The following is a 12974-nucleotide window of genomic DNA, read 5'->3' as shown; positions in this document are numbered from 1 at the left end:
ACAGATTACCTGTATGCATTGACTAAAGATCTTTGTTCCATTCATCAACAGGTATCAGCAGTGTTGCAGCCCCTGCCGGAGGGTCCCGGACATCGTTTGAAGCCAGGACAGTGGGTCCTTATTCGTAATTACCAGCGAAAATCCAGCTTGGACCCTAGGTGGTCCAAACCTCACCATACTCTTTTGGCTACGCGAACGGCGGTGAAGGTGGACGGCAAGCAACCTTGGATTCACGCTTCTCATGCTAAACAATTGCCCCTCCCGCTTCCATATGATCAGCAAAACCAGGAAGGAATTCTGACCCAGGAGAGCGAATGAGCCCCTTGTTTTTTCCTTTTTCTGATGCCAAAGATGTTGGAGAAGGGCTAGGAGAAGGAGCAGTGGGCATGGAAGGGGCTTCGTCATCTGCACCAGTAGTTGCCCCGGATTCCGTTGCCCCCACAGTTGAACGAGAGGTTAATGATACTCCAATTTCAACAGATCCATTCTCCTCTGTTTTGTTTGCCGATCAGGAAACGCCTGGCCATGTTCGATACAACCTACGGCCGAGAAAATGACACGGTACCCCAGGTGAAGATGGTAGGAGATAGGGAGAGACTTGAGCAATACCTATCTGGGTTACTGAGCGAGACACTGGACTGAACACGTTGAGAGCTTGAAAGACTGAATTTTGTGAAAAAGGGGGGCCCCAGGTTGCGATTTCTTCAAGAGTTGTGTGGGAACATTACTCCAACGCAAGGATCTGTTTTGTTTTTCTTCGAGATAAACAATAGGAACCTGCCTGTGAGGCTTTAGACGGACACAGGAAAGAAGCACCCTCTGGCAGGACGGATTGCATTGCCCGAGATTAGTTTGGACTTTTAGCTAGCATATACCCTTTTGGTCATTTAGTTCCCGAAAGAGGAACGCCCTCTTGCACCCCGCTATTATTCTACCTATATGCCTGTGTTTTCTTCTTGGACCATGCGTGTCAAAGTAGCTTTTGTAGTCACCATTTCGATTTTATTGATCATATTAATGAGTGTATTTGTGTATTTAGAGTTTCGTCATCCTCTGCATACTGTGTTGGGAACAACTAGCCCGCCTCCAGAACATCTATTTTTCACTTTGGCCCCGCATAAAGAAAGGCACCGTCAGAAGTATACTAAAAATGTATTTGTTGAAATGCTCCATCTAACGCATAGTGCTACAAATACAACAAACTGTTGGGTTTGCAGCCTTTTGCCCTCTCTACCCTTATCATATTTAGGAAGTTGTGAGGCCTGGTTTAAATTATTGTCAATGATGTACATGCACTATACTGTATATACTGCCCGTTATTCCGAGAAGGATTACGAGATGATCCTAGCATATATAGAAGTGCCTCAAGGTTTTGACCCACAGGGAAATGATGGGGAGGGGTCATTAGATCCAAATGCCTGTATGAATATGTACACGGAGCATGAAAATATTACTTGGTTCAAAAATGGTACATTGGATTTTGTGGAGTTTAATTTTACTCAGCATTTCCAGCATTTTCAGGAAAGGAATGTTACTAACGATAAAGCAATCCCAGTGCCCATATTGAACAGTACTTCAGCATTTTGTGTTCAGGGAGCAGGATACATTTCGGTGGGAGAAAGTCACTGTAATTATACCTACCAGCTGGGCACCTTCAGTAGTCCACCATTGTTGACTCCCCCAAATGTATATTTTGTCTGTGGAGAAAATGCTTATACATGACTTCCCCATGGTTGGGCTGGCCATTGTTATTTCTCCTTTCTGTATCCTCCAGTATATATATCCCTCTCTAATTATCACAAGAACCATTGATTAGATAGACGGAGTCTGCCAGTTGTTCGGGATAAGAGAGAGATCGACACCACTGACAGAGACCAGACAGATACACCTAGGCAGCCTTTTATTGATATTGCAAAGGGAGTATTTCCTATTTGGGGCCCTATTATCACCAGTAAGGAAGTAAGGCGTCTATCTAGAGTAGTTGAAAGGGTGATTAATACCACTGCAGGTATATTGACCAACTTAACTGTAGAGCTTCAAGTGACGAGGCACGTCTCGCTCCAAAAAAGAATGGTTCTAGACGTCATCCTGGCAGATCGAGGAGGAGCATGTCACGTGATCGGCAGCTCCTGTTGTGTATATATCCCTGACTCCGCCCCTTCTGTCCATTTCGCCATTCAAAGATTACATCGTTTGCCCTTTGAACTGCATGCAGATACTGGAACCTGGTTTTATCTGGCTGGCTCTGAGGTCTGTTGTCCACCTGGGGATGGAAACTTTTAATGATACTAGCAGGCATAGCCGGTATCATATTCACGTGTTGCCTTTGTATACATTGTGGGTCTGCTTGTTGCTCTTATTGTGCAGCTAAACTTGCCTCCTCTGTGACTAGTCCCTCTCCAGCTGCAGCGAAGACTCAAATAGTCCAGCAGGAAATACGAGACATCATGCAAATTGATGAAGGCATTTTTGAGGACTGATTTCCCTTTTTAGTTAGTTACATAATGCTAAAAGGGTGGTTCTGAGAGATAAAATCCGATTTCCCCTATACTAGTTATATATGTATCTTTATTAGGATGATGTATCTATATAGATATATATATTCTTAATGATTTAGTTTGTATAAGGTCGAATCAATTCTATTCTGGTTAGGTTGGTGAAGGTACACGCTGCTCGTATGTCCTGTTATTACTGAGTAGGCCGAGAACCACACAGACGCCATCTTTGCTTTGTCCGTATCAGATCCGAGCAATGATCACGTGTTACTCTCAAGTAGTCAGTAGGTCCCTGTTTAGTTGAGTTACAGAGAGCAGCTGAATGCACGCTATTCTTTCTCTGTCCTGGGACTCAAGTTCGCATCTGACTTCGGGTGAGATAAGCGCATTCCTGGAGGCGCCGTGCCTGCGCTCCCGGGCACCGGGACGAAAGGGAGTCACCCCTCCTGACCTTACCCCATAATAGCTAAAGCAGAGTTTCAAACTAATCATGTGGGCCATATATGGTCTTTCCTTGGGGCCCAAGAGCCAAGTAGTACTTTTCCATTTACGGTGACGGAAGGTCCTTCTCCTACCTGGCCGCCAAGACCTGGAACTCCCTCCCTCCCGACCTGCGCCTGACCCAAGACCACCTCGCCTTCAGGAAGAAGCTCAAGACCTGGCTGTTCGGGTAGTAGCAGCACCCCCCCCCCCTAGTGCCTTGAGACCCTCCGGGTAAGTAGAGCGCTCTATAAATGCCTATGATTGATTGACTTCATGTGTTGAACTGAAAGTATATATGTCCTGTATTGACTATGAGCCAGCAGTCTTCTCCGCACAACTGCTGGGTGAGGATGGGAGAGGCTCCTCTATAGAGTATTTTGTATAATAACTGATTGAACTTTCTTCACTGCCACTGACTGTTTATTTGGTAATGATATTGGGGCTATTGGTAGGTATAGCTCCTTATGTTATATTTTTTTGGTACGTCAGACATTTGACGCTTTCCAGTTATGGGCCGAGATGTGTCTTATTCATGAAATTTAACTTACCGAACGTAGACTGTCTCTGGACCCTCAGAATCTTCACCAACGATTTACCCCTGTTACCCCTGTGTTAGTGCCACAATCCACTTTGGAAACATACCCCTCACAAATTGATATAACTCAATTTCGACCTGGTACCACGCACCAAGCTCTGGCAGGTGTTGCACGATCTGGGCATTCCCCCTTTGATCCTTGATTTCATCAAACGCCTTCATGGGGGAAATTATGCCAGAATCAGGTGGGGTATTCAGGGACAGTTGACAGAGAGGGTGGCGGTGAACAGGGGGCTACGCCAGGGTTGTGTACTGGCTCCGACTTTGTTTTCTCTCTTTGTCAATGGGGTGGTAGACCATCTAAGAGAGGCCCCAGCCGATGCCCCCACCCTGGCCGGGGAGAAATCCCCTACCCTCTTCTTCACCGACGACACTCTCCTTATATCCAAAAGTCCAAGACATCTGCAAAACTGCTAGATAGGTTCAGCCTGTTCTGTGATACACGGGGGCTATCCATTAACACCACCAAAACTAAGTTAATGACATTATCCCCGTCAAAATGATTTAGAAACGGTATCACCCTCAGTGGCACCCCATTAGATATAGTCGAGTCTTTTGACTACTTGGGAATTCGGGTCTCTAATCCGATGATGTGGAGTTCCCACATGGCCAAAATGCTTCTTAACCACAAGCGGGTGTCAGGGGCAATCTTAAGAGAACAACAACTCTCTGTAAGTAGACCAGTAGCCCCGCCCGTTGTGGTCTATGATGGCAAAGCACTACCCTCGGCACTCTATGGGTCTGAATTATGGGGATTCGAGAACACCACCGATCTAGTAAGATCAGAAAATAAGTTATTTAGAGGTCTGGTTTCTCTCCCATCCTCCACTCCACTGAAGCCCCTTTACCAGGATCTGGGAAAACGCTCCATCAAAGATATTGCACGTCTTCGCCCTTTACTATTTTGGGTACGTTTAGGAAGGACCCCTGAACTGGCTAACTATACTGCTGCTCTTAGCAAACTTATTAAAGCGGAGACAGGTAACAAGATCAAATGGATTTGCAAGCTTAGACAGCTTGCATCAGACATAGGGTTTGGGGAGGCATGGGTAAGCCAGATTCTGCCACCTAAACAAGTTATCAAGAAAGCATATTGGGAATGGGTACAGGAGGAGGAGGCGGTTAGTTCCAATCGGGGGACTCTTACTGAGCAGTTCCTGGAACATAAGCCTGTCCGGAAACTTGAACCCTTTCTCGATTTTATTCAAACCCCAAGAGATAGGACTCTCTATTTGAATTTGAGAATTGGAACTCTCCCGCTTCACGAACTAACAGCATGCTGGAAGCAGCGTAATCCAACATCTGCTTCTTGTCCTGGCTGTGTAGCCCCCATTGAGTCTACTGCCCAATTCCTTTTTGCTTGCCCAGCACATAGGTTTGCGAGAAGAAAATGGCTCAAACCTATTTGGAAAAAGCTGGGCTCCAGGAATTACAGGGTGGCGCTACACATTTTAAAATCTGACACCACCTCCCTCACCATGGTCTGTAGGGTAGCTAAGTACTTGGGCTGCGCTTGGTTAACTCGCAATAAGCTTTCAATGAAAAGCAGGAGTTAGACAGTGTGTGGGTCCACTCTTGATGTATTGCCTTTTACTGTTTATATATTAGCTACTTTTATCGAGTTTAGTGTATACATATTTATAATGAAAATGTTTAGATGAATTTATTTATCGGTTGTATGGAATAATGGATTTTTAAAATTATGAATTAAGAATGTACATGCTTTTTTAATAAATTTTATCGAACAAAGTACATACAACAATATACCTCAATTGGTGGAGCATGGAAATATTGACGACCCAGCTTTAGCCTATATTGACAAATCTGATACTTTGCTGAGGCTACATGTTGTCACTTGAAGCCAAAAAGCAAAATCTACTAATGGAATCAGTAATGCTCCTTCTGTAAAGAATAGAAGGGGGCATGCTTTGAATAAATTAACTAAACACAACAAGCAACGCCTCCCCCCCTAAGTCCCTGGGCCCTAGAAGTAAATGTTTTAAGCCAAATTGCAACCTAGGGGTCTTCCTAGGTCAACCTGAGGAGAATGCTGTATCTACAGTAGTTTTATCCGCTCAAGAGATGGAGGATTCCCTCATTAAAAAGTTGGATCTTTTAATTTCAGCTCATTTGGACCCTATTTTAAAAAAACTAATTGACATTGAGGGACGGACTAATAGTTTGGTGAGTCCTGTGTCTAATATTCCTGCATCTCATGTAGTTGGTGGTCAAAATGTGGTGGGCGGTAGTGGTGTTGCCAAGAATGCAGATGTACAGTACCTCGACCTTCCCCCCTATATTAGTGAGCCAGGTCGATCCTTCCCACTTAAGGGTTGTGCACCCCCCTATAAATAGTAAAAATGTTGCGTATGAGACAGTAGGTTTGATCTGTGGGCAAGGTCAGATTGCGAAAACCTCCAAAAACATCCAAAAAGATAAGCACGGTATTATTGTTGTAGAAGGACCCAGAAATACAGGAGGGATAGATAGTCAATTTTCTGGCAAAAGACATCTTAGTCCCCCGGACCTTAATCTACACCTACCCCCAGAGGCACCCTATATCATCTGGTGAAGTGGAGCATTGGTCAACACTGAGGAATAGATCGCTTAATTTTTTGAGCACCAGGACAGCCATTAGCGATGTGTTCCTATTTGAAGAATTTAAAATGGCCCGCCGTATAGGATGGGTGGGGAAATCCAATAAATCATTTTGGGGAGATTGTATCATTCTGATGTCAGATCTCCAGGTTTGGTAAAGACCATATTGGATAGAATGGAGAACAGTTTTGAAGGTGTGAGGGGGACGTCCATTCTGCCCTTGGGGTTTTTCTTTCAGCCTCCTAGAGCCAGCAGATATATCAAAGATGAGGGCAGATTTGTAGGGCAAACACAGCCTCCCCTCCCCCATCCTGGTGTCATTCTAACCGCTATGAGGCACTAAGTAATCTTGCAGACATAGATTGACTTACCTCAGTTCAAAATAATATTGGGGATACTCTCTTCCTGGTTAATGTCCCAGAGATCAATACTAAGAAATTGGGTGGTACAGTGGGTACACCGCTTTTAAACTGCAAAAATAACAGCCTGTATGACCCTTGGCACTCAAATCATGATCACAGAGAAGCTATAGGGCCGGACTCAAATATTGAGATAAATGATCCAATTTTTTATGATAGTGTTGATGAGGCATGCAGGACACAGAATGTTAATGTCAATGATGTTGTCTATAAAGTACCTAGGATCCATCACACCAATGTACAGCCTTTTAGGTTCATATTTTAGAACATCACAGGTATTTCTGCAAAATTAACAGATGAAGTTTGGCTACAATATGTGAAGTCATTTGATAATGTTTGTGTCCAGGAGAATTGGTGCCGGGTTGACATCACTTTAGATGGAGACCGCTCATTAAATACACACGCAAATCCGTCAGCTGCAGGGAGAGCCAAGGGAGGCCTAGTGACTATTATTTCGCTTATGTATGACTCAATTAGGATGGAGACTATAATAGATTCCCATTGGTACCAGCTTATATTAATTTATAATCTAACACAGAGTTCTTCAATCTGTGGGGCGCGCCCCCCTGGGGGGCGCGACACCGTCTCAGGGGGGGTGCGCACTCCACACTAAAATCTCACCTTTGTCCTCTAACAAACGGCAGAGTGGAGCTGCAGGGGCCCTAAGAAGGGGTGAAAGCCATCAAATCCTCATTAACAAGAAAAAGGTCTTTTAAAGATCTGTGAAATACTCAGGCTGTGTGCGCGCTGGGAAGCTGACTCATCAGGCTGCCACACACTGGGTTTGGGGGGGCTATCTTGGTTAATTCATACAGCTGAAATGCTTTAGCTTCAGTGGGAGGCAAGGAGCCCCCTTTACTAAAACTGAAAGCGACGATTTCATAGCAGAGGAGACTCCGTGCCTCACACTGCAGATGAAATAAATGTCTGTTACTTGCTTTCAGTTTTAGCAGGGAAGGTTTCCTGCCTCCCACTGCAGCTGAAGTATTTCAGCTCTCGGAATGTAACCCCTTCCAGGGAGGGACAGCTCTTCCCAGAAAGGCGACAATGTTGCTTTTTAAATTACACCTGGATTACAGTTTGTGGGTCAACCCGGTAGTCAAAGGGACCTGGGTAGTTAAGTATTATAAAAGAGGTGGTCCCTGATCTAATTGGGAATAACTGTACATATAATCACAAACATTCATTGACAATTGTATTGATAGTCCACTATTGTTTATTCACATAGTGTCAATACGTATTTCACTGTATTTTTTGATTCTTTTGGTTTATATACACATAAAATTAGCATTTTTACAGTGCCCACTGTGCAGGGAGGGGGCGAGGGGGGTTTGTGCAGTGTTCAGATTAGGTGTAGGTAGGTGAAGTGACAAATCAATTGTATATTGCTTTAAACAATTGAAAAATGGCTTCTCAGTGGAGCCTCGCAAGAATTAATCCGAAAGTAAGTTGACATTATAGTGACATCTAATTACACAGGTGTACAAAATCACACTCTGATTAAGTGTTCCAGTTGGCGGTCAACGTTTCGACCCTCGTTGTAGGGATGTTGCCCCTTACATGGCGGGTCTTCTTCAGGACAGGGAGAAAGGGGTGGGCAAATACTATGGTGGAAGGTATTTACAAGAGGTTACTAAAATTTCACTTAATGAAGGCTATATATACACAAGGATACAACAATTGGCATCATACATTAATATGTCCCGAAATCCAGTCCATTGGGACCGGAGTGCAGAGCAACAGGCTAGTTACTGTCTCTTGGAATTTCTAGGACGAATGAACAAGTTGGTGCTGTCTGAAGTAACCGAAATAGATAACATCAATCTATCTAAAGGTGGTCAGAGCAGTCTTGGGTATAAAGAAGAGCAGCTTTAAATCTTAGGTCAGTAGATTTCTTGTCCCAACATTATTAAAAGGTACTTAGATGGAAGAGTTGTTGGATTATTATACCAAAGGTGACTCAATTAAAATGGCCAGGATACCACAAATTTCAAGCACATGGGTCTCACCAATGGTAGCAGTTACGTGGGCTAAAGTGCAGATATGGATTAGGGGTTACCTTATTTATGCGTCCAGAGCCGATCTGGGATTGGACGTTTATCACGTTTGGCAATCTTGTCACTTGGTTGAGAATCACATTCCTAAAGTTATAGGTAGAGGTATACTTTCAATTGTCACTAGTGTGCCATTTACAGCGGTGACAAAGCAGTAAAAACTAGGTACAAATGGATGACAACTCGCTGAATTTACCTGTTGTTTGGGCAGAAAGTCCTCTGATTAGTAAGATTCTAGGGGGAAATTAATACGGCCGGCAGTTAGCTAAAGCTCACACAGCATGAATCCAGTTAAATTATTGTTCAAGTTAGAAGAGAAACATTAAGTGTCACTGCTGTTACCTGTACGGTAGCGTACCGATCTAGGCACGGGTCCTAGTTAACTTCTGACTCAGTAGCTGTAAATGAAAAGAACAAATTGCAATTAGGCTCGGTTGGGTACAAAGCCTAATCGTTGATAATTGGGAAAATATTGCCCCTTCTTACCTAGAGGAACGAGTCAAAACTCCTCGTCACCGGCATTCTGTAGCTTCGCTCGTCTGTCGGAATTGTGAAGACTCGCGTTCACTCGAAAGGGAAGTAACCACTTCCGCATCACGTGACAGCGAGGGCAATGGAAAAAAGCCTACGCTGGTTACCATGGCAACTGAGACACAAAGTAAAACGTTCTCATGGGATCAGGCATTGGATTCCCCTTAACTGTTACGGTTAGATTAGATGCAGCAACCTTAACTATTTCGATGTAAATTCGATTTATTGAACTCCCCAAGGATAATGAGTGGTCAGGTAATCAAGTGATTCACCAGTTGTATCCTGGGTGTTCATAGCTACCTCGAGTACATGGCCCTATAACTCGGATTATGGAGAAGAAATTATGAAACCAAGTAGATTCATTTATTTGCCATGTGGTCTATAATTTTGGAAAATTAGGCTGATAACGAATTATCCGCCTTGGGCTCTAAATTATACTCAGTGCGACCTCAAAATTCCGTCGCAATTTATTAGGATGGTCTATAAGAATAACATATCTATAATTTTAGAAGCTTTGTTGGGTTGACCACGTAATTGCCATCACAGGGTATTAAAGTGGTCTACAGTAAAATGAGTGACATTTTGATTATCTAGTATAATTTGGTATCTCTTCTTCAATAAAATTGTACTTGTCATTAATTAAACGACGTACGATGAAACACAAAACTTAGATTGGTGTCCAAGACCACGTAACTGCCTCACAGGGTGTTAAAGTGGTCCCTATAAAAAGTTATTAGTTAGGTATAAATTCTTCACACAATATAATTTTAGTATCTCTCAATCAATGGAATTGCATTTTATAATGAGACTAGAAACTGAATAGATGCCTAAGACCACGTAACTGCCTCACAGGGTGTTAAAGTGGTCCCTATAGAGTGTTATTAGTTGGATGTGAGTCCTTTACACAATATTACTTCCTGTCAAGAGACACATAACTACCTCCAGTAAATTGAGGTAGTCATTATGTATTGATCTAAATAGTCATGAAGTATGGTGGGGAGACTCTAGGAATTGATTTTTTTGATAGTAATACCCTAGCCCTAAATTGTTGACATCTGGATGAAACTGCACAAGGCAGCACACATGGATAAAGCAAAAATGCGGAGAAATAATGCATTTCTCCTAGTTTCGCCAGCTTAAGATCAGGTTTTCCCTGTTCTTAATTTTAACGCTGCCTCACTTTTACGCTGCCCTTGTAAATAGGGCACAACATCAAAATCAGTGCCTGTTGCAGTGGAACTCCCACCGCAACAACCACTGCCCAACCTTTCACGCTAAGCATAGCATGAAAGGGGGCCTTATTTACAAGGCAGCATTAAGCCAAGTTAAGTGGCTTTACTCTGCCTTGTAAATACGGCAATTCCCCTATAACCACCACAAAGTCGTAAAAAGTGACGTGTGGTGTCTATAGGGGCTTGTACATATGCCCCTGAGTATGATGAAACTATGAGTAGCACTATAAAAAATTATACGTTTGCCAGAAAGGTGCTATAGAGAGATGAGGTGCATTGTTGGTGAGTGGTAGTGATGGGATTCATGGAGGAGGAAACACTCATTGTTTTGAACATTATTTGCCAGATATGGCCCGGGATATGTGGGTGGCTGTCGATTATGTAGTGTACCAGATTCCAGAAATTTCTGTCAGGTGGTGGGGGACCCGAGATTTAAAAAAATTCAGCTGGGGGGGCTCAACCTTCAAAAGTTTGAAGACCTCTGATCTAACAGATACCATCATTTTATTAATTAATTGGTACTACAACATCTTTGACCCAAATAATACTGAGTTTATTAATAAACTTAAAGAGGAGATCGATAATGTTACCGCAAAATTCCAACCTCTGTGTATAATATGGTTGGGGGATTTTAATTGTACCATCTGTACATATAGCTAACACAGAGTATGTGGGGTAGCATCTTAAGCGTACACCGCAGGGTGATGCTCTGAATACTATTATACTGGTGAATGATCTCTGTATGGCAAACACCCTGTTTAATAATCCCTCTGTGTAGTTTCCAACTTATCAGGGGGAAGCCAGTGTGAGCACAATTGATTTTATACTCATTACTAGTAAATAAACATGGTTGGTTGATAGTTTCTCAGTTGAACCAAACCCACAATCCTCTGATTCTCTCTATGAATGTTACAGCACAGAAAGCTATGGGAGATGTGTGTCCGATAAAATATAATCATAATCAAGGAGTTAGGCTTAAATGGAATCTAGTAGAGTCAAAGCAATTTGAGAAGGCTATTCTTAAAGAAAACTTAAATAAATGTATGACTTGCCTAACCGTCGACTCCCCCCTGACATAGTAATACAGTCCTTTGAATTAATCTGTGATGATGTGGCCACAAAATTAAATAAGTCAATTAGATAACGGGATACCCCTGAAATTAGGTGGTTTATTGCAGAGCGTTCCAGGGCGCAAAGAAATATTAGGAAAGCTCTGCAAGTAGTCCTCCAAAATAAGGCTGAGATAAAAAATAGTGAGACAGTCTTATACACAAGCTATTTATAGTAGGAAAAATGAATTAAGAAGAATAGCTTGGGATGACTTAGAGAAAGCTAGCTCCCTCAAGGACTCATAGAGCTTTTGGGAGAATATAAATCGTCCGCTTTTCTCTAATCATTCAAGGGGCATGGATTCAACCATAACAGGCGAGGTTTGGGAAGCCCTTTAAAAAAAATGTAATCCACGGGGAATGCCAATACAAGAGCAAAGGGATGAGCCAGTTATTAATTTTAAAACTGCTCATGAATTAAGCCAAAGTATTTCCGTGACCGAGGTGGAAGATGCAATACATAAGGGTATATCTCTGAAAGCGCCCGGTCCAGATGGTGTACCCTTAGATTTGATCAAAAGTAATCTTCACCTGTGGGCACCCTTGCTGTCGAATGTTTTTAAGGCGGCAATACTCGGTCACATCCATCTTCATGGAAGGAAGCAATCGTGGTACCTATTTTTAAAAAAGGAAATAGGAATGACCCCACATGTTTTTGGCCAATTTCCTTAATAGATTCTACATGTAAGGTTATGGGAGGGTGATTCTAGCACGTTTGGAGACATGGGCTAATGCTTCCGGATTATTAGCCGATACCCAATATGGTTTTAGAAAGGGGATTGGCACAAATGAACAGTGTCTTAACCTGTCCCTGATTATGGGAAGGTACATGAAGGCCAGGGGGGCTCGATTCACCTAGCCTTCATGGACTTGTCCAGTGCATTTGACACTGTTTGAAGGAGAAAGCTATGGAGAATGAAGGGGGAAATGGTCTTTGAAGACCCCCTTATTACCCTATTACGCAGGCTACATGAATCCACCACTGTGGCTGTGCGCTTTGGACCAGCAGGTGAGAAGACCAGGCCCATTGCCTCCACGGAAGGGGTGCGCCAGGGTTGTATCCTGGCCCCCTTCCTATTTATTGTATATACAAATGGTCTAGAGTCATTCTTGACTAAACAGAAACTGGATTTTCCTAGAATAGGAGGTAGACTGGTCCCTCTGTTGTCTTATGCCGATGACACAGAATTAATGACCCTAACGGCCAATAGTTTACAAAAGGCCCTGACCACCTTCACTGATTTTATGTTAGGACTGTACCTTGAAGTACATTTTGGTAAATCATTTACTATGGTTTCTGGTCCGGAAGAAACTAAAACTAGGAAGTTCATTGTGAATGGAAAAATCATTGAGAAGGTGCCCAATTTCACCTATTTAGGTAATGTTTTTAAAAACAAATTGAATTGGGATAAGCTAATTATGACAAGGGCCCAACAGACCAGTAGAATAACAGAGGGG

Source organism: Lissotriton vulgaris, chromosome 6, assembly GCF_964263255.1.
Source record: "Lissotriton vulgaris chromosome 6, aLisVul1.2, whole genome shotgun sequence".
NCBI lineage: Eukaryota > Metazoa > Chordata > Amphibia > Caudata > Salamandridae > Lissotriton > Lissotriton vulgaris.
This window is presented reverse-complemented; position numbering follows the sequence as displayed.